Genomic DNA, 21,961 nt, shown 5'->3' with positions numbered 1-21,961 from the left:
GAGAGCTGGGTTTTATAGTCTTTTGGTCTTGGCCTTTGATGGGATTACATGGGTTCTGGGGTAGTTGGTGGGTGTAATGCCTAGCTACTGGAAGATGGGGGATCTGGGTGGAGGAGGCCCAGTGGCTGTGGCTGGGAGTTTGGTTTTATAGTCTCTGGGTCTTTGTCGTTGATGGGATTACACTGCAGTGGGGAAGGGGGAGGTGCAGAGCAGAGCCCCAGCAGCTGAAGACCTCTGAAATCTAGTCACAGTGATGCTTAAGACCACTCCCCACATGCTTGAACCAGTCTCACGCATGAAGGAACCGGCAGAGGAACCTAGATATTCGGGCCCCGGAGCTGAGATCTCCAAGCCTGCTTGGATCAAGACTGGGCCTCCTCCACACAGATCCCCCATCTACCAGTAGCTAGGCATTACACCCAACAACTGCCACCCTCCTGCTCTCTCTCTCTCTCTCCGTTAATCCCATCAACGGCCAAGACTCAGAGACTAGAAAACCAAGCTCCCGGAAGAGAACAACGCAGAGTCTCCTGCCCTCCGCGCCTGGCTGTCCTCACCCGAGCCCCTTGGAGGGGAGCGGGTTGAGTTTCCCTCCCTGCCCCGAGCAGAGCCCTTGCAGCTGAAGACCTCCAGAACCAGCCACAGCCATGCTAAAGAACATTTACACTTAATATTTATTCCTTTGGCCCAGAAAGTTCTTCCACCAAGAAATTTCCTCATTAATCTTGGCCCAATTTCTTTTGGCATTTAAGTCTCAGTTTCAATGACATCTTAGAGACTTTTCTCAAGAAATTCCTAGTCACAGTTTTCCATTTTGTTAAAGGTAATCATCAAGATCTAAAAATTACTTATTGACTGACTTTGTTCTTTGTTTTTGTTTTGGGCTTGCACCAACAGTGCTCAGGGCACCAAAACTGGGGTGGCTACATGCAAGTCAAGCACCCTGCCCACGGGACCCTCAGCCCTCTACTGCAACATTACAGGTCCCCTCACCCTACCAAAGGAAGAATGGAATGTCCCTGAAAATACTGCCCATATCTTTTGTCTTCCAGCTAGTGTTTAGATGTGGTATAAAAGAAGGGAAATTTAAATAAACATATAAACCACATGAGAACATTGCTGCATTTCCTATAACTAATCATAGACACCGTTATTAACATAATGAAGTCTGAGTTTCTCGGGGGTAAGGACTGGGTCTTCCTCTCCTCTCTGTCTTAGTGTCCAGCATGGGACTGGCTCATGACAAAGTTCTCAAGAAATGTTTATGGACTTGAATTCTATCTAGTTGTGCCCTATTTCTTTGTGATTTGCTAGGCAGGCAGGCTGCACCTGAAGAAAGCTATTTCCTAAAACGATTGCAAATCAGATTTTATAAGATGATAATAGCTAGAATAAAAAGTCCTTCCCATGAAAGCTGTGAAAACAGTGAAAACATCCTCAAACATTTATAGCCCTGAAACTTCTCTTGCCCAGTGTCTTTCTCCAAGGGCATGAATAAATACGACTGGGAAGTTCTCCCAACTGTCAACAGACAAGCCAGGGGCTTTGAGTAGAGCTGCCTCCTGGACATTCCATCTTGATGAAGGACAAAACACCAAGAGGCACCAGCACCAACACCCACCAAGAAAACTGAACAAATATCACCCCCGGTGACAAATAAATAGTTCAGCTGGAGATTTAGAGTGGTGTGTATAATGCAGCTCAGGTATAGGGCATAATTACACTTTAGAATCCATACAGTAATAAAAAGCTCCAGTCAGGGAAAAGAATGCTTGTTTGCCATGGTTTGACAGGCAAGCAACAAACAAGAACCACTTTTTCACCTTTTATTCAATGAAATCAGCATATTAAATATTCAGACTGAGTGTCTCCATTAAGCAATTCACTTCTACCTCTCCTCCTTTCTCTCTCCCCACCTCTTCTTGCTTTGTTTTCATCGAGTCAGAGAGGGGAAAAAAATAATAAAACCAAGTCCGTGATGTGGTTCTCTAATGAGGCTGCTGCCGAGGGGCTGTTACAGCCAGGAGCTGCTGCCTAGTCCAGAGGTTCAGGCTACAAATACAGCTGGGGAGGGGCTTCCAGATGGCAGGCTGAATGGCATTTCAAATCAGGTTCATGTGTTGGCCCAGAAAGGGGTGTGTAGAGGGACAGAGGAGGTATCAGCTTTCCCCACCCCACATATCCATGAGAAGTCACCTAAATATATTTCCTTGTAGGCTCTGGGTGGTGTGTGAATTGTGGCTAATGAAACAGCTGACAACACAGCACAACACAACATAAAAGATCAGGGGCAAATGAGAGAAGAATTTCAGGGTTGTGCTAGATTCACAGGTTCAAAAAACACTTGACAAATGGAGCACAATCTCTGAGAGGCACTAGGGAAAGCGGGTATTTCAATTTTACTTATTCATTTATTTATGTATTTATTGCCAATCAAATCTTTGTTTCTTTCCATTCCGGAAAAAAATGTTTAGAACTTTTCATATAAATTTGCTTCTCAGGGATAAGATTACAAACGGACAGGAGGAAGAGGAGAATCTGGAAGTGTCCCACGCTCCAGAATACAGAGGGAAGATGTCTCGTGCTTGTGTTTCAGCTGTGGCAGCAGCAATAAGCTTTAACCCGGACACTGCCCATGATGTTGACGGGCAGAGATGAGGCACATCTAGCAGGTAGCAACTTGGGAGGTCATTCGACTCTAGCCTTGGAAGGGAGTGAGGCCCACAATGCTGAGCCATGACAAGGCAGAACGTAGAGAGCAGACGTTGATGACGTTGTTTCTGCTCGGAGAGCAGATTATAGATAAATGGAGTGTTAAGAAGGCAGGCGAGTTTTCAGCTGTGCCAGCTGTTGGAAAGATGTTGGCATGTGCTTAACCCGGTATTTATTGGCTGCTGCTCATTGCTGTGACAGCACACATGCGTACACAAGCATGTTTATTCACAACATGCATAATCACCCTGTCACAACACAGATGCAAATCAGCGGCCTGTCTCAGGAGCAGAAGGGCATGTCTACAACCAGGGCCGTGAAGGGAAACTTTCTGAAAGAGCTCCTTTTCACTACAAATAATTGATCCCTCCTGACTGCCCGGAAATGGGCCACAACTTCTGAGTGAATAAAGAGGCATAAAGAACTGGCCTGGACTGGGTTTTATGCAGAGCCGGGGCTCACTCATAAGGGATTCATCCCAAGTGAGCCAAGTCATTTGGTTGTAGTGTTCTGTAAATTTGGGAACACATAATTGAGTGGTTACTGCATTAGGACTGCAGGGTTTTAAGGGGCTGCAGTGGTCTCTGAGCACCCCGTGCGAATGTAACTGGTGACAAGGGAGAAACCAAGTAGCTTTGTGACAAACTGAGCTCCTTTGAATGCACCTGAATATGTATGTTAGCTGCTGAAGCTCTGTTATGTGAAACAAATGGCTCCTTATGGGTGACGGGAGGGAACCTGGGGACACAGGTGCTGGGAAAAGTACACTGGTACCAAGATCAGTGTTGGAACACTGTATAACTGAAACCTAATCATGAACAGCTTTGTAAGGGTCTATATCATAGTAATTCAATACAAAATATATATCTTTAAAAGAAGGAACAATAGGAAAGTCACCCAAACGAGACACTAGAAAAGTTCTCAGAAATTGTAAAATGGGAAGGAATCTTAAAATCACTTATGATTAGGCAGGGAGATGTGAACACCAATATTTGATAGTGATCTAGGTACCATCCACACTACACACTCACTTCTCTCATAAACCATCCAGGATCCCATTTTAGAAAGAAATAAAGTTATACCCAAAGTCCTTAAAATTGGGGGGTATGACAAGGCTGAGATTGGTCGCTGCTCTGGCAAAATTTCAATGCTGTGCAACTCTGAGTGTTTCCTCCATCTTGGAAAGGATTTGTTAAAGAGTCAAACTAATATCCCAGTTCTAAAGTAGTCTGAGTTTGAGAAGGTAGGAAATAAAACTGACTGGGGCTGGAGCGATAGTACAGTAGGTAGGGCATTTGCCTTGCTCACCAATCACTGGGATTCAATCCTCAGCATCCCATATGGTTCCCTGAACACCGCCAGGAATAATTCCTGAGTGCAGAGCCCTCACTATCACTGGATGTGATCCAAAAAGAAGAAAATAATAAATAGAATAAAAACATAAAAAAATAAAACCAGAGTGAAAAAGCATATTAGATGAATTCTTGGTGATAACATTTAACTGAAATTAAGAAAGTAACTCCATAAGTCCAATTGCATAACCACTCTTTATTCTGGGTGCTGGGCAGGAGATGAAATGGGGTCTTCCAAGCAGTGATCAGGAAACCTAGGGGTTATCCTTGGCAATAACCAACCAACAGGGTGGGTTGTGTCAATGTCCAGGCCAGACAATGAACGCTGTTATTCAGGTCCTTGTGGTGCTGACAACAAGGACCTTCCTGGATGTGCTGAGATGGGGTGGGGTCCTTCAGAGCTTTCCCAGCAGTACTGAAGAAGGATGCTCAGTGTTGGGGACCAAACTGGAAGTCTTGTCTATAAATGGCATGCACCCTAGCCCTTTAAAGCTCTCAACCCTGCAAAATCACTCTTTCTTGACAGCTACATCCCTGAGGTCATATTCTCTGAGCAGTGCGCTACACATTCAGTGCTTTTGTTTCCACCACCCCCTTTTCCTTTCAACATCTTTGTCCCTCTAAGTTTTGGGTCACTACTATTTAACGTGCCATACTTCCTCCTACCATCCCATATTGGTAGGAACTACTGAAAATGCAAAACCTAATCTCAAAATAATGATGTTGTTGGGGCTGGAGCAATATCACAGTGGGTAGGGCATTTGCCTTGCATGTGGCCTACCCAAATTTGATTCCCAGCATCTCATATGGTCCCCTGATCACTGCCAGGAGTAATTCCTGAGTGCATGATCCAGCAGTAACCCCTGTGCAAATGCCGGGTGTGACCCAAAAAGAAAAAGAAAATAACGACATTGTCAAGAAAGTAGAGCATGGTGCGTGGGTGGAGCTCCATACTGAGGTCTTCAGCATGGACTTAACTTTCAGTTCTGATGTTACACAGCGGGCTTCCCTTTCCTCACCATAAAATCCAGAGGTGGAACTAGAATACTGTGATTTTTCCCTCCATGTACATGACTCTCAAGGAGCTATATAAAAAGATGAACATTGAAACATTTGGGGTCACCGTAATGACAAGAGGACACCTATCCTGCTTCAAATGTCAGGGTGCTTCTGCCTCATTCCTTGTAACTCCCCTGCACAGCTCTTCTCTGTTCTGAGAATCTAGGAGCCTCCTAGGGAAAGCACTATGGCCACTTCAGCCACTCCTAGATCCCTCACAACCCTTTTCATGTGGGATGTCAAAGACCATGACTGCCTGGGTTCTGATAGGTCTAAAGCCAGAAGAGGATATTTTAAGTCAGACCCAGATACAAGAAGCTCGGAACGCTAGAAGCTATCAAGTCTTTTCCAACCCATTGCTGGGGCTTACACAGGATGGGCATGATTTCCCTAGCATCTCCCCCTCTTCCCTCCCTCCTGCTCTTTTCTATGTATTCTTTTGCGTTTATTAAGCACTTCCTTCCCAAAATTGGAACCTTTATAAACAGCAAAAGAATCCCTTGGGTTTGTTCAAAAGAAATCAGACAGATGTTCAAACGTTGATGCCCTGCACATTTTAGGCGTTTTTGAGCTCCCGGTTCCTGTCACACCAAATACACCCCACAGAAAAGAGAGAGCAAGAGAGAAAGTGCTACGAAGCAAGACCAACAGATACATACATTACAATCAACTCCAGGAACATTTATTCAGCAAACTTCCGCCTAGCTTCTTCACTTACTACTGCCAGTGAATCCAAATTAATGATCTAGCCAAAATCTTACACTCTCCGAATCATAATTATGTTAATCTCTTTCTCAAAGCCTTCTTTTGATTCTCTGTATTTACATAAATTTTCAACTTTTTTTCCTCCATTCAATCCCTTTAATTTCTCAATCCTCTTGGTGTTGGCATCCCTACTTTTGTATATTTCTTAACAGCTGGTTCCTATTTCCTTTCTCTCTAGAATTCTCCTGTCAACTGTGAGGTATCTTAAACACAAACTAATGCCTATGCAAAACTCTTAATAGCCATACATTTTGAGAGTCCTAAGCCATGTTCCTACTCGCATCCTGATTTAGCTGAGCCTGTATGGAAGGTTGGGAAGGTAGATTTTCCAGCAGAAGTCAACGGCACTTTTCTAAGGGAAACAATTGCAGGAGTCACACTGGAGAGAGAATAACAATCATTGGACCCTGCTTTTCCTCCACAGGCTTCTTGCCACCTTAGAAAAATCAATAAGCAGTGACTGTAATGTCTCTCTCTGAGACATTGTTGCCAATTCCCAACACATAAGAGAAACCCAGCTGACTAAACAAGAACCTGGACCACTATCCATCTGGCCTAGAAAAGGTAACAGCAAGTTCCAACTGTGCAGTGGGGCATCCAAGAGTTGATGGGACTCTGTGGACCGCTTTATAAACAACACAAAAGGAATAAAGCCAGGTAAAAGAACTAGAATGGGACGCATTCTTTAAATCTGAAACAGGGTAGCCTAAAGGGAAAACACTTATGCATCCCAGAATTTACAAGAAGCAGAGTTAAAGAATACTGAAGTCTTAGGAGGAGTCACCCAAGCAAAGAAAAGTTTCCTGGGGGGACAACAGCTTATAATAATTTGTAGTCTATCTAAAATGTTTTTAAAGCCTATCCAAAAATTCTCTAACTGCAATTCTTTGTGTCACACCCAAGTCCATTTTTAAAGGGTTATTTTTTGTTCAAAAGCAACCCTTCACAGTATGCCTGACAATGTAACTTTTTCCTTCTCCGGGGGATCTTCCATTTATCTATTATTCTTCTACATCCTTGACTACAAAGATAAAATGGCTTCACTGGCTACACATGACACGCAGGAATTGTGGGCTAAGGAAAGACAAAGTGATACCTGGGATATAAGAGAGAATGTGGGCTGTTTGAAATGCCTTTACCAAAAACTAAATTTGAATTTAATGTTGATGTTCACTCGGGTTAGCCAATTTAAGCGTATTCATTTAGCTATGATAATTTAGAAAAATGAAAGACTGACTCACAATTACCTCAACCAGTGTTTGAAGAAAACAACCATAATTATGCAGTCAAAAAATGACTCATTTGTGATTTCCTGGAACTTCTTTCTATGAATTGTTTACTACATAGAAGCAGAGGCTTTTGGGTTGGATTTGAGCTCTTTTTCCAGGTCTCACACTACAGAGGGCTCTCTAATTACATTCACAGGGCACAAGCAGCTTGATCATATTTAGGGATTAACGTAATAAATTCTAACTCAGAATAATTCTAATTTCTAAAAAAAAAATCTCAAAAGAATGATATTGAGATCAATATACTTCCTCAAAATTTTTACACTGGTTTTTGTTCCCCCAAGTAATATTAATACATATGTATCAATGCCTCCTGAGACAGTAAGTTTAAAACAATAACAAAAATCCAGTTGTTGGAGCTGTATGTGTATATGTCTTGCATGCCAGGGATCTGGGTTCAATGCCTGACTACACGCTCACACACACACACACACACACACACACACACACACACACACACACTTCACATACACATAGACACACACACATACACACACACCACCAGCTATAATGTTCAGCTCTGGATACGTCTTCAGGGAAAATATAATGTGTCAATAATTTCTTGTGTTTTATATTTCAAGTCCTTAAGCATCTCAAAAATCACTTTGTGGTAGAAATCTGGAAAATACACAAAACTGAAAGGCTATATCAATGCAATCAACATTGCCTTATTTGTGATGCCATAACTTTCTGTGGGAAGAAAACAAGTACATTTCTTTAAATCTACATTTGGTAAAACACATTATAATTATGTAAGAGAATAATACATAGAATATTAAATGAATAGAACATAAAAAATTGAAAACAATGTGAGATTTTTTGAAGTTGTAAAATAATTAGAACACTATAAAATAATGTGCAGATGTTAAGACATACCCATGGTTCTGTTGTTTTGTATTTGGGCCACACCCAGCTGTTGTCCAGTCTTATTTCTGGGTTTGTTCTCACGGATCGCTCATGGCGGTGCTTGGGGGGCCATGGATTTCTCTCTGCAAAGCAAGAATCTTACCTACTGTACTACTTACCTACTGAATCTCCAGCTCAAAACACATCAGTGTTAAAAATGCTGATATAGTATTAGGACCTAAAATCAATAGAAAGTTTTACAGACAACATGCATACTCCTATTCTAGGAAAATTAAATTTTTATCACTGGCAAAGTAAAGCAAACAATAGAAGAAATCTCTCCAGAAATTAATTTTATAATAAGTAAATAGAGAATTAATTTAGTATCACTGTAAGATTAAACATACACCTTTCTGAGACATAAAAATGCTGGTATATGTCTCCATTTGACCTATTAATTTAGCAGAATATCCTTAAAGTCCATTCATATTGACTAAAATGGACTATGCCATCTTTTTTTATTCCATTTGTCACATTCTTCTTTAGCCATTTCTCCAACAATGGCTTCCATATCTTGTTTATTGTAAATAATTCAATAAACATTACTAATAAATTTACACTTTCACCATTTTGCATAAATACCTAAAAGCAAAAGAGCTGGGACATGTGGCATTTCCATTTTCAACTTTTTGAGAAAAATCCAGTTTTCATAGCAGTCACAGCAACATAAGTTGCCACAAACTATGTACATGGGGTCTCTTTCTCATATCCTCATTGAAATTTGTTTTGATGTCTTTTTTATTAGTCATTTTAAATGCTATATGAGGTAGTGTGTCATTTTTGTTTTATATACATCTCTGATGTTTGGTAATGAAGAGCGTCAGTCATCTGGATGACTTTTTGGGTGAACTCATTATTAAGAGTCTGCTCATGTTTTAACTGAATTGCTTAGAGTTTTTTATTGTTTCTTTGTTGAGTAGGACAAGTTACTTATAGTTTATTAGATATATTATTTGATAGGGCTGGAGCGATAGCATAGCAGGTAGGGGTTTGCCTTGCACACGGCCAACTGAGTTCAATTCCTCCACCTCTCTGGAGAGTCCGGCAAGCTACCGAGAGCATTCTGCCTGCACGGCAGAGCCTGGCAAGCTCCCCGTGGTGTATTCTATATGCCAAAAACAGTAACAACAAGTCTCACAATGGAGATGTTACTGGTGCCACCTACAGCAAATTGATGAACAACAGGACACTGCAGTGCTACAGTGCTATTACTCGGTAATATCTTATACCAGTAAGTTTACTGTGCTTTCTTCCATTGTTCATAAGCTTTTCAGTTTGCTATAGTCACATTTCTTTCTTTATTTTTAATTATTTATTTATTTATTTTTGCTTTTTGGGTCACACTCGGCGATTCACAGGGGTTACTCCTGGCTCTGCACTCAGGAATTACTCTTAGTGATGCTCAGGGGACCATATAGGATGCTGGGCATCAAAACTGGGTCGGCTAAGTGAGAGGCAAATGCCCTGCCCACTGTGCTATTGCTCCAGCCCCATAGTAACATTTCTTAATTCTTTATCTTGTTTTCCTTGCCTCTGAAGATAAAACCATAGTGATAGCACTATGACTGTGTCCAAATTTTATTGCCCTTGTCATCTTCTCTGTATTATGTGGCTTCAGATCTTAGTCTTATATTCATATATTGATATATTGATATTCATATATCATATATTGATATTCATATATTGATATTCATGTAACCTATTTTGATTTCATTATGCATGATGTGAAACAATGTAATTTCTTTTCATGTAGTCTAACAGTTTTCCTAGTACTACTTATTGTCTTATAGATTTTTGTGTTCCTATGCTATGAGAACCCAACCCGGAAGCTACTGAGAGTATACCACCTACACAGCAGAGCCTGGCAAGCTACCCGTGACATATTTGGTATGCCAAAAACAGTACCAATAACGGGTCTCATTCCCCTGACCCTAAAAGAGCCTCCAATATGGCAGTGTTGGGAAGGATGAGTAAGAAGCGGCTGCTAAAATCTCAGGGCTGGGACAAATGGAGACATTACTGGTGCCCGCTCAAGCAAATCAATGAACAACAGGACAACAGTGATACAGTGATACAGTGATGTTGTGATATACATCTTGATCAAGTACCAGCTTTCCTTGCATGGAATGTTATTTCCATTCCTTTATTTACTCTCTATAAATATTTGTGATGTGATTCAATAGGATACTCATGGTCACAGTCATGGTTCTCCCATTGTTCATCAAGTTGCTCGAGTGGTCCCAGTAACATCTCCATTGTGACACTTGTTGTTACTGTGTTTGGCATATTGAATACGTCATGGGTAGCTTGCCAGGCTCTGTCATGCAGACGAGATACTCTCCATAGCTTGCTGGGCTCTCTGAGATGGGCGGAGGATTGAACCCGCTGGGCCGGGCCAGCTACACACAAGGCAAACACCCTACCGCTGTGCTATTACTGATTCCATATTGCTGTTTTATCTAGTTGAATATTTTAATCCACTCATATTTAATATTATTATTGATTAGTGTGCATTATCCTATTTTGTTCAATGTTTTTGGACTTTTTGATTCATCCTTCCTCTTCCATTTTTTTTCTTCAGTTTTAATGACTTTTACTTATAGTATATTTTAATTGATCATTTTCTTTGTGTATATACTGTAATTTTTTCTTTGTTACTATCATCATCTTTGATATATTGGAGGAAGCACACGCAGTGGTGCTCAGTGTGTTTAATCTGTGTCTGTGTTCAGGAGCAATTTTCTTGACAGTGCTTGGAGAATCTTAGATGGTGCTGGGAGTATGACCTAGATTGGACGTGTTTAAACACTCTAAAATCTACTGATTTTTCCACCCTTTTGTCATATTTCCTATTTGGTACTTTATTTTATATCTTCATTCTCTCTATATCATTTAGTCAATGATGAAGCTTTGGTGATTTGACTACTTGTCTTTTAATCTTCAAAGTAATTGACATGCTATTTTTACAGTACAGTTATGTTTTCAATTGAGATCTTTTTCTTATGTAGGTTTTGATGTTAGTACAATTTCTTTTTTGGTTTAGAAGTGTCCCTTTAACATTTCTTTTCATCTGGTTTAGCAGTGATTAATTCATTTAGCCTTTTCAGGGTGGGAAACAATTATCTCCGCACAATTCTTAATATTAAACTTGGTTGAATTATTTTTATCTTTTAGCACTTACAGTGTGTCTTGCCATTTTCTTCTGCCTTTCAAGTTCCTATCAAAAAGAGGCTGTTTTGTTTATTTCTACTTCCATTTGCTTAGCCCCTGGTATTGAATCACTGAAGATGACCCTAGATTCAAATGTCACGAAGCATTCTATGTTTTTCTCAGTATAATTTATGAATCAGGTCTGATATTGGGGTCTCTAATACATTTTGATTTGACTTTTGTCCATGGTGCTAGAAAGGGGTCAGAGTTCTTTGCTGCTGTTTGTTTTTTGCATGAGACCAATCAATTTTTTTGTTCACAATAATTTGTTACATTTAATATTCCAACACCAATCTCACCACCATTACACTTTCTCAAGACTGTATTTCTAATGTTTCCAACCCAACCCGACTTTTTATATGTTGTAATCTCCTATACAAGGGGATTACTGGCCCCAGCGTGAGATACAATGATCTTCACATGCTTTCCTCTAAGGAAACTTTTTGGGATAAATTTTAGAGACCAATTTTTCAATTACCATTGGTTAAAGCTTTTTCTTTGTTCCACTTGATAGTTTTTGTTTCTTCATTGAAGACTGACTTTCCATATACCTGAGGATCCATCTCTCAACTCTCAACTCTACTACATTGATATGAGTCTGTCCTTATTCAGTACCACACTATTTTTCATTACTGCATCTTTACAGTATAGTTTGAAGCTGGGCAGAGAATAGTCTTCTGTCTTTTTACCCAGGATTGCTTTGGTTACTTGGGAGAGTAGGGAGTGTTTTCTCCCTATAAATTTTAATAACATTTAATATATGTGTTTTAAAACTATCATGAGTATTTTTATAGGAACTGATTAAATCTGTACAATGTTCTGGGCAAGATTGTCGTTTTGACAACGTTAACCTTTGCAATCCATGAACAAGGAGTATGTTTTCATTTCCTTGTGTTCTCTTTTATTTCTTTTAGTAGTGATGTAAAGTATTTTTGTATAAGCCTTTAAACTCTTTTGTTAAGCTAATTCTCAGGTAATTGATTTTCTGAAGCTTTTTGTAACTGGGTTTTTAAAATTTCTTTTCTATTTCATTATTTGCATATTGAAAATCCAAAGATTTCTGAGTATTCATCTTATAACCTGACACCTTAGTGTTCAAGTCTATTGTTTCTAGGAGCTTTTTGGTAGAGTCACTAGTGGTTCCTAGATTTAGTATCATGCTCATGGACATAGTGAGAGTTTGAATTATTTTTCAAATCTGGATGCCCTAAATATTTCTTTCTTGCCCGCCTTCTATGGTCCAATACTACGTTAGATAGTAGTCATGAGAGTAGGCTAGTTCAAAATAAAAAGTTTCTGCGCTGCAAAAGAAACAATGACCAGAATAAAAAGATGCTCCATGAATTTAGAGGGAACATTTACCCACTACTCACTTGATAAAGGGTTAAAACCCAAGATATATGAAGCACTAGCAGAATTTAACAGGATCAACAACCAATCCCATCCAAAATTAAGTGGCAGGAGAAGAGATGGATATAAATTTTCTCAAAGAAGACATACAGATGGTAAAAAGGAATATAAAAAAATTCTCTCCATCAGTTACCACCAGGGAAATGTAAATCAATACAACAATGAGGTTTCTCCTCACACCAGTGAGACTGAATTGAATCACAAAGACAGAAACAACCAGTGTTGGAATCTATCTGGGGAAAAGGGACCCTCATTCATTGTTGGTGAGAGTATTGATGGGTAGGCATTTTGGAAAACAATATGGGTATTTCTTAAAATCTAGGAATTCAGCTTCAATATGATCCAGCAATTCTACTGGATGGCATCTACCCTAAGGGCCCAAACATTCTAATCCGAAAAGATATTTGAACTCCTATGCACACTGCAGCACTATGCACAGTGGCCAAAATCTGGAAGCAATTCAAGTGTCCAAAAGATGATTGAATAAAGAAACTATGGTACAAAAACATAGGAAATATGAAATCATTCAACTTGCTGCTATGGATATGGAGAGTAACATGCTGAGTGAAGTTGAGCAGGAAAGCTTATATACCTCACATGTGGCATATATAGAAACAGCAAGGAACTAGCAAATGCCCAAAGGCAAAAAAACTGAAAACTTATCTTAAAAAGGAAGCTTACCACCACAGTAGGAATGGGAGGTGGAGTGGGAAGGATAAGTGAGAATGGGGGGCAGAAGGATGAGAGTTGTGGGAAATGAGAGGGGGAGAAATAGCACTGGGACAATAGTGCAGGGACGCAGATACGTTGGTGGAAGGTATGTTGCTGGAATGTCTTTAAATGGCTGAAAGAAAAACCCTACCATTAATAGTATAGTAACTCGTGTTGTCTAAAATAAGATTAATTTTAAATTATGCTGATATCCTTATGGGAATTTTGATGTCAAGAGTTCGGCTTTCCATTTTGATATTATGCTCTGTTTATTCTATTCTTCATTTTTCTTTCTCTCACATTTCTGTGTGGAATTGGAGTTATTTTATAATTCTGGGAGTTTTAAATTCTTTCATTTTTTAAAAAAAGTTATTTAGGGCAAGAGCAATATTACAGCGGGGAGAGCATCTGTCTTGCACAGAGCCAGCCTGGGTTCAATCCCCAGCATTTCAGATGAGTAAAGCCCAGTTCTGAGAGCAGAACCAGGAGTAACCCCTGAGCATCACCAGGTGTGGATTCTAAATAAAACAACTCAAAACTATTCGTTGTGATTTGCAAAGCTACTGATAATAGTTTCAAGCATGTCATGTAGAATATTTTTTATACATAGTGCTTATATTTGTATCACTTTGCAAAGCTTTGTTAATACATACTCTGTTTTATGTTTATATATTACTGCAATGTACACATACTTGCTGGAGCAATAGCACAGCGGGTAGGGCGTTCGCCTTACAAGTGGCCAACATGTCCGACCAGAGTTCAACTCCTCCGCCCCTCTCGGAGAGCCCGGCAAGCTACCGAGAGTATTCGATATGCCAGACACAGTAACAACAAAGTCTCCAATGGAGACGTTACTGGGCCCGCTCGAGCAAATCGACGATCAACGGGAGGGCCTTTACACATACTTGCATTCTATTAATGTAAGCAACATTTAGAAAACTTACTGTCCTTCATCTCCACTAAATGCAAAATAATTGTTAATTCATTTTTATTGAAGTAGTGGTACAACTTTGCAATTATTTTGAAGCTGTTGTTTCATGGTTGCAGTGCTGCCACACCAATCCTTCCACCAGTGTTTCAAGATTCCTGCATCACCGTCCCAAAGCCCCTTATCCCTCCATGTCACCTCCTTCACCAGTCCTTCTCATCTTTATTTCAACTGGGCACTGTCCAATCTGTTTCTCTGTTTCTTTGTATTCTGCACTTGAGTGAGAGTGTTCAATAATTAAGTTTTATTTCATGACCCACTTGACTTGGCATGACACCTCCAATTCCTATTTTGGGGTGCTTGGTCCTAAGAGATACTCCCACTTGTACTTAACTGGTACTGAACCTCAGCCTCCTGCAGGCAAAACATCATGCAGCTTATTGAGCTTTCTTCTCCAGCACGCTCTGAAGTAAATATACCTACTGAATTCATTTACACTCACATCAGTATCATAATTTTTTGTTTCAACTGCCACTCTTAGAAAACTCAAGAAGATAAGGAAAATATCTTATATATGGTGTTCGTTGTTTACATTGTTCCTTTTCCATGCCTTTTTTCCCCTTTTTATGTCTCAGTGTCCTTGTCTGCAGGATGGGGCCACCTGGCTCTGGGGAGATGCAGGATAGGCTGACCGGGTGTGGGTGGGCATGGGGGTGGGGGGGACTGGAGGAAGATGGGACAAGCACAGAGTCTGTGGTCGGTGTCTGTGATGCTTGTGCCCGATGCACGAGTGGGGAATGTTCCAGAAAGGAGACACTCACAGAACTGTCTCAAAACCAGGACACCAGCAGGCAAGACGCCATGGTTGTGCAATCCAGAGAGCCCAGCGTGAGGGCGAGGCTCTTGGGAGTTCCCTGAGGAAGAGAAGAAAGCTAGGATTTAGGATGGAAGACTGTGGGGTTCTCCCTCCCCAGCAAAAGTTGCCCTTCATTCCTGTAGGCAGTCCCTTTCTCTCTTCAAAGAGCTCTATCCCTTCTCCATTTCTGATATTTCAAAATGCCTTTGTTTTCTGACATTTTCTTCCAATTTAGAGAATTTATCTTAGCAGTACACATAAGGTATGCCTTCTTATGAATTTTCTTGGATTTCCTTCACTTAAACATATCTTGATTTCCTTCCATTATTGAAGGTTACGTTCACCATATGTAGAATTCTGGGTTGACAAGACTTTCCTTTCAACACAAGGAAAACGCACACTTCCTCTTCATATTTTCTGAGAATAAATATGCTTTCATTTGCAATTTCTTTTCCCCCACAGGAAACTTTTCATTTTTCTCTTAATAATTGCACTACCTTTCTTTTGCTGGTTTTATTACTTATTATAATATGCCTTCATGTCAGTGCCTTCCTTCCTTTTTTGTTTATCCTATATGGAGTTCACTCAGATTTTTGACTCTGTGAATTATACCTTTTACAAAGTTTTTCAGTCTCAAATTATTTTTATATCATTTTAGAAGAGCAATGACACAAATGTTACATGTCTGTTATAGGTTTATAAACCTTGAAATTCTTGATTTTTTACATTGTTTCCACTTGAGTACTTAGATTGAGCAATCTTTAGTATTCTGTCATCAAGTTTACTGATTATTTAATGTGATTCTGTTTACCTCATATTGAGCCTATCCATTGAGATTTTTCACTTCATATTTTTCAGTTCTAGTATTCTATTCTCTTCCTTATAATCGCTACAGTTTGTTTGCTGAGACATTATTTCAAGTGTGATCACAATTGCTTCACAAAGCATTTTATATGAATGCTTAAAAATATTTTTTCATATAATTTAATATCTGAAATCTTAGAAAATGTATTTGCTTTATCATGCAAGTTCATTTTTTCCTAGTTTTTGGTAAGGTGAGTGATTCTTCTACTGAAACTTAGACATCATGGATGCAGTATTATTAGAATCTGATTTTTATTTAAAATTTCTCTTCTCTTTTATATTTCTTTAGCATTGCTCTGACAAGGAAAGAGGTAAGACTGATATTTTTAATCCAGGAAAGGTAGAAATCTAAGCACCCTACTCAATCTCTTGAGGAGTTAGGCCTCTTATTATCTCCTGGCATGACTAGATTATACCCACTAGGTTAACTAATATGACCCTGGCCAGGAAGGACAGAAAGACCATATCACAGTTCTCTATGTTGTACTTAGTGGGAGGAATAGAAAAACATCTAAACCACCCCATCTTTCCAGGAACCTAATATTTGCATTTAAAATTTATTATTTCTATAAAATTTCAAAGAGTACAAGTATTGGAGCAAAGCACAAATTAATTTAAAAGTTCTTAATACACATTTCTAAATTACTTGTCATTTTTTCAATTATTAAATGTGTGTAATATGTTACAAAAGCAAGGATATAGAATCAACTTGTGCATCTAACAAGTGAGTCAATAATGAAGTTGTGGTATATATACATAATGCAATAACGACCTTCAAGAATGATTAAATTATGCAATTTGTTAAAATTTGGAGGAATTGGAGGATATAATGTTAAGTGAAGTAAGTCAGAAGAAGCGTGAATACTGGATGATCTCAGTTATCCTCGTGTTGTATACAGAATAACAAGACAAGGGAATGCAAGGTGTCAAGGGGGTGGGTAACTCGACTTTCTTGATTCTAAATTATAGAAATTATGACAGAGTAGGGAAAGAGAGGGAGCAGGAAGAGGCACAGGAGAAGTAACAGGGACAAGAGACAGGGACCTTGTGCACATTGGTGGTATAGAGACGTGGCATATGTTTATATTTAAACCACAAAGGTAACACCACTGAAAATGTGAGACCCAAACTACAATAAGCAAATTTTTAAAAAATAGTGCCTATTAAGGAGGCGAACTTTGAGGTAGAAGTGAACCTGAAGGTATTAGTGGAGGGAAATACAATTCCTGTGATGGGATTGGTGTTGGAATATTGCCTTAAACTCTCGTATGAATTTGTATATCATTGTACAATAATAAAATGCTAAGCTTTTCAATTATATGATCCAAAATTTTACTAAAACGAATAAACAAATAAATTATGTCATCCTAGTAAAGTACCTATCATAAGGCATTTTAATTCTGAGTTAGCAAGCAATACTCTCAAAGTCTGGAGCTGACACAGAGAGGTGTGCTCCATTTGATTCATGATCACATATATATATACTGGATGTGTGTGTGTCAAAAATTCCATATGTTAAAATCCCCCTGGCATGATAGTCTATGAACTAGGGCCTTGGGAGGTAACTAGGCTTAAGGCTGACCTGTGTGGCATTAATTATAAGAGTCCTCATGATTTGGATTAGTAGTTCCTTTATAAAGTAGGCCCCCGAAAGCTTACTCTTCTACCATGTGATTATAATACAGCAAGAAGACAGTTTTCTACGAAGATAATCTCTCTCCAGCTGCCCAAACTGTCAGAAACATAACCTTGGGTGTACCAGCTTCTCTGAATGAGAGAAATAAGTGCTTGCTGTTGTAAGCCAAAATATCAGTCCCTATATTTTGTTACAACAGCCTTAGTAGACTAAGAAAACAATACAATATGGAAAAGTATGATTTCCACATACTTTGGGATGCTGAATTAACAGCAATGACAGGACTGAAATATGAATTTTCCAGGGTCTAATCAACAGTTACAATGTCTTACAGAAAGTCCTCCATGAGAGTTCTTACAAACTCTCAAAGGATCATTACTGACATTCTGAAGGGCATGCCATGCAACTTGTAGAATCCAATGTAAGTATACATCTCAAAAATATTGTAACACAAAATTTTTTGATTAAATACAGAGAAGAGAAGCTCTAAGTTTATAGTCCACAACTGCCAAAAATATAAAATCCTTGAGGCCCTGTCAATTTGCAGCAGAATACATTTTATATATAAGTATTTAAACTATAGAAAGCTTGCCCAGAAGATATCCACTATGTGAAGAGAAAGACAAAATTAATCTTCAGGGTAGACCACCAGTGTCAGAAGCTAAGTTGCATTTTAGATAACATAAGTCAAATTTTAGAAATGTGCTCTGGAAATTAAAAAAAAAGTACAGCCCATAACCTTGTGATTTCCACAGACACACAATTTTTTTATTCAGTTTTTCTCTTTCTGGGCTCTCAGGCCCACTTTATATTTATCAATTATGCCTGCTCATTCTTATCTTCCTTAATCTCAGCAGCTCAGGATGCCATATCTTCTCTCTCAAAGTTCCTTCCCTATGGTTTATTGGCTAATGAAAAAATCCTGGTCTTATGATGTAATAACTTCTTTAATGATACCTTGAAATCTAGTGTTTTTGAGTCGCCATATTTTTATAATATACTGTTAACCCTCAACATAAAAACTCTTTAAACATATATGCTTAAGTTGGACTTATTTTATTTTTTAAAAATATGTGATACAATAGGGAATTATCATTTGGTTTCATAATTCCTCCCTTTATCTACATATCTTTTTTTATTAGTTCCCCCTCCTTGGACAAAGAATCCAAACTTTCTTGGGATATTATCCTAAGAAAAACAATCAGGAGAATAATGATAATTACTAGGGCAGTTACACAGACAAAAGAGAAGGGGACAGAATAAATGAGGAGACATTATGAAAATGGGGTAAAGTATGTGCAGAGTAAGACTGAGTTTGGGATATTAGGAAATCAATAGAACAAAAAAAATAGTTGCCAGGAATCCATAATGTTCAAGAAAGATATTGACTAAATATCAAAACCTACCTCTAGGTTATGATTTTTTAATGCAAAACTACTCTGGGCCAGATATACTACTGATATCATAACTTTCTTAACATTCCATATTCATTAAACCAGCCAGGTCTCCAGAGTCTTAAGAATTGGGCTTGGGGAGGGAGACAATGAGTTGATCCTTCTCTTAGTCTGAGAAGTAAGAGCAGTTTTCATTTGGCACTCTTCTAAAATCATTAATTCCCTGATACCAGGGAATATGGCTGATATTTCCCCTGTTTGTTAAGAGACAGTTGATATATAACATGAAGTTGAAGGTGTATACATGACTTGAAATACAGATATAGTAATCTGTCACCTTGATAACTCTATTTTCTGTCCCTTTAGACTATCTCAAGCCCTGGCACACAGTGACTGCTTCATTAATGTTTGGTAAATGAATGGCATATAAACTTCATGTGCTAGTTCTAGGCTAAATTTAGCTGAAATATTTCTGAAAACCAGATCAGTCTATTTCTTCTGCATGATAAAGTCATCTCTACCAGTATAGTCCCCCCCCCCCCCCTCCACCTACACACCCCCGGGAGAAACTTACATGGGGACTGTAAGGCCAGCAGTTCAACCACAGCGATTCAGACTAAACTGTCTGTCATAATCATTCCTGGTCCTTAGAAAAGAAAAATAGTGAATCCTCAGATAGGAGCCAAATTAGAGACAGGAATAAAAATGGTGATTACTTTTAAATAACGGGTTTATAGGAATCCTAAGAAAGAAAGCTTCACAACTGCTTAAATTATTCTGGGATGCCTAAAGATAAGATAGATCCAAGTCTGGCCTCAGCCCACAGGAGTGGAACTGAATGCAGCCAAAGGCATAGGATGGAGACAGGGTTAACTCATGCAGCTTATATTCCTATAAATGCAATTTATTTTTATACACTCCCAGAAGGAAAGTTCACATGTATTGCCTTATGATAATTCTCTAGTTTGCTATAGATATAGTAATAAAATACTGCATTTTTGCTGAGAGGAGTTTGAGAATTATTTACACAGAATTCAATGAATAAAAATTCCACAAGAAAATTTGTGCTGAGATAATTAAAGCCCATTATCTAGATACTTTTAAAAAAAGCTATTTTTCTCTAATGTCCTCTTTCTAGGATAAGGCTGATTTTGCTGAGCCATTAAGGCAAGTAAAGGAAAGAAAGAGAGGAGGAGAAAAAAAGGAAGAGGAGGAGGGGACAACAGGGAGGCAGGGGATGAGGAATAGGAGAAAGTTTGGAGACACTCCTTTAAGGCAATGTTGAAAATGAAATACTCTGAAGAGATACTGTTGATACAAGCAAATAAAATGTTAAATAAAAAATATAGATAAATAAATTCTAAACACATTGCCAAAATGGCATAAAATGAATCCACAGATCTCGAAAACTAAAGAGAAATTATAAATATCAGGAGAAAAATAGAATGGAAACTAGATTTTTTTTGGAAGACCTTCCTTGGTCCTTAAGACCTCAAGCTTCTACCTGTCAGCTATATGAGTTGTGGAAACAGGGGAATGTGGAATAAAACTCAAGTCCACATAAGCTCTCCCTTAGAAAGAAAGAATGAAAGATAATCTGGGTGGAAGAAGTGAAGATTTGCACCACTCTTGGCACTGGACAGAGCTGAAGAAATGCTATCATAATGAAGTTGCTAAGGCCATTTGTAGCAATATCGAAGCCCAGAGGAATTATGTGTCCATATTCACATTATCTGAAAAACCTTACAAAGAAGACTGAATTTAAAGTGACCCCGGATTTGTAGACATGCCAAGTCCTTGAGTTAATGAACAATCCTTTCGGGAAGAATATAGTTTCAACTCAAGCCACATTTACAGTCAGTTCCAGGGCAAGAGAGATAGTACAGAGGGTAAGGCAATTGCCTGGCATGTGGACAATCTGGGTTCAATCCCTGAAATCCCAAAGAACAGACAAGTTATTTGTAACCACAAAGCCAGGAGTAAATCCTGAATACAGGTGGGTGTGACCCCTGTGTAAACTCACACAAGATAGGGGGGCACGGCACCCACGGCGGCGGTGGCTCTATCTCTCCGCCGCCCGCGTTCGGTAGTCTCACCCTTCTCCCACCCCGGAGAGGTCGATGGCGATGGTCGGGCAGAGGAAGGAACGAGGGCCAGGCTGGTAGGTATTAGTCGTAGTTTATTCTGATTCTCTCCTCATCTCTTCTTCTATCTCTCCCCCCCCCCCCCCCCTTGCCCAATCTACTGTCTCCTTATATCTCCCTCCAAGAGGAATTGGGGAAAACAATTACATAGGTGTGGTCACAATCAATAGGGGTGGAGATCAACAGGGGTAGAAATCTTAGCCTCAGGGAAGACCGCTCCTAGGACAGATCCTTCCTCAGCAGGAGGACCCACCCTAGAGCAGAATCCCATGGGCGTGCCTCTCCTCTCCTTGTCCAACAAGCATATAAAATATAATATAAATCATTTTGTATGGATACAGTAAGAAATATCTTAAACTTATAGGATTGCTCTCCTAGGGCCATCTTGATCTCAGACTACGGTGCTCAGGCCAGATAGTCTTTCCCACCCCTAGCAGGATCCTAGTCTTGTCGTTACCTTTGGATCATGACAGCTTTTGTCTATGATCAAACTCTTAACTTATAGTTAAGAATCGTGGCACTTTGGCCTGGCCCATTTCGCTGCCAGGGTAGCTCACCGCTTGCCCTGGGTCCATTCAGTCCCTTGTTGGGACCCTGCTTTTGGGGTGTTAGGAACTAAGGGCAACTGAGGCTTAAGTCGAGAAAGCAGATGCCCAGGAGTGAATAATATTCAAGGCCAATCAAATCCTAAGTTACAAAGCATGATGTTAACGGTCTTCCTGTAT

Source organism: Sorex fumeus, unplaced genomic scaffold (assembly GCF_029834395.1).
Source record: "Sorex fumeus unplaced genomic scaffold, SorFum_2.1 ptg000265l, whole genome shotgun sequence".
In the NCBI taxonomy this organism is placed as follows: domain Eukaryota; kingdom Metazoa; phylum Chordata; class Mammalia; order Eulipotyphla; family Soricidae; genus Sorex; species Sorex fumeus.
Note: the sequence above shows the minus strand (reverse complement) of the source record.